Here is a 2,127-nt window from a genome sequence, read left to right as displayed (position 1 = left end):
GCTTCTCGTCCGATTTTTGATACGTAAAACGGTGTATACGTATTTCCTTTTCCTGTCAGAGAGCTAACGAACTTAATAATATGGCAAGATGACAAAAATATTTTCCTTTAATACCTCATACCCTATGCCCCGAAGAAAATACCAGTAATGAGAAAAATTATTTGTATATTTTTTTAAGATTTTTTGTTGAACGAATATTATTAAGAACACATTTTTTATTATTATGAATGTCCACAAATAAAATTGATAATTATAACAATTACTAAAATAAAATTGTAATTAATTGATAATATCGATGAATTCTGAATCCAAATTGATAATATTATTTTTGACATCGAATAATGTTTTCAAACAATTTTTGTTGTTCTGTTACCAAGGTTACAGTTTTTAAAAAAGTAGTTAAATTCAAATGTTAAGCTGAAAATACACTCTATGACGATCGGGCATAAATATAGCAGCATTTTGGTGTCTATGATCATATGTATGCCAAAAAAAATCTATGACAGGGCATGGGCCGCGTGGGCGTAGAATATATGACATCCGTATATGCCATCAATTTACACACGATGCCGTAGAATCTATTATGTCACATATTTGCCACTGATAAATACTACCAACATGACGTTTGACATATATTAGTCTGAGTATTCGCGAACGTCAATCTGTCAAATGAAAATCGAAATAAGTACATCAGTTGGCTTGCTAGGTTGTAGGTAGTGAGATTTGAAACTACCTATACGTATTAACTATTTTGTTCTTGTCCACGTCGTATTATAATGTGGGCGAACGTAGGAAACCCATGGATGCTAGGTACCATAATTTAATAAGAAAACAAGAAGTTATCATGTATTTATATTTCGTACCTGCGCTTGTCGTGTGAAGATTTCGATGGGTGATTATTAAAGGTTGAGCCCTTTATAAAAACCCGTATGCGAAAAATAATGGCCGGTGAGAGATTGGCAATAACATTGTGTTCCAAATCCTAAACCATTTCGACCCAAGTAGCATTTATTTTAACTCTGTTTTCATAGTCGGATTGTGCGCAATCCCACAATTAATAGTGAACTAGTTTCCAAGATTCTAATGAAATTAATAACAGCGTCATCCGTTCATTCCACTACGATTTTGTGAACTCATTTATCAGTTTTATCCATTTCATTACATACTGTTTATATAACAATTATTACCATGTGCCCGTGTCTACAGACTGTCAAGATGACGTTCGAATTAAAATACAGAAAAAAACACTTCCCGCGCGATCTATGACCCATAAACAATAATATATGACAACACGTTTGACATAGACGTCACAGACAAGAAACGAGTGTCACACAAAATTATCGAGGTGTTCACACTAGACCTACCGCGCATGGACGATTACATTACCGGCCGGTAGCATTCGGACCATCGTTGGTTTGCTCGCGCATGATCTAAATTATTACCGGCCAGTATGTTTGAGCGCGCATGGCGTGATATAGATCGGAGGCAATGCGTGCGCACTGAAGATATGCGTCGGCACCGAAAAATCGCGGACGCAATATAAGTATAAGTATATATAATATACTCATAACGGTTCGATGTATGCGTGTGCTCCATACGACCGCGTCACTTGTGCGTGCATGCATGAGTGCACTCTCGGCCGGCGATGACTTGTCATGTGCGGGCTCTCATTTAAAAGCATTGCCAATGGGACCCCGGCCGGTTCGAATCGGTGTAAAATTTTGTGTCTGAACACAGATTTTCAATTCGGCCGTTCGCTCGATCGTCCATGCGCGGGTTGCATTGCAATATGATGGTTACAACTCCTCAATTGTTGACCGTACGATAGTAAATCGTTCATGCGCGGTAGGCCTTAGCCGAAAAACTATGACATTGAGGCTGTCATAGATCGTTCGACATATATATGACAGTCTATGACATCATATTTTACACTCTGAGACAGAGGACGCCAACATAAGAAACGGGTTTTTCGTCATAGTCAGTAGGCACCGTGCAATGCCTTTGGGTGGATCCGAATTTTCTTAAATTCGTTGTTAAAAATTTGAAGAATTCCTTGGATATTACCACGTTTTTATTAGCTCGTATTCTTGCTTGTCCAGTACTAATTTTTTCTTGTGTATCCAGTAC

Source organism: Rhyacophila brunnea, unplaced genomic scaffold (assembly GCF_057557595.1).
Source record: "Rhyacophila brunnea isolate RB1 unplaced genomic scaffold, BYU_Rbru_1.0 scaffold_5, whole genome shotgun sequence".
Classification (NCBI taxonomy): domain Eukaryota; kingdom Metazoa; phylum Arthropoda; class Insecta; order Trichoptera; family Rhyacophilidae; genus Rhyacophila; species Rhyacophila brunnea.
This window is presented reverse-complemented; position numbering follows the sequence as displayed.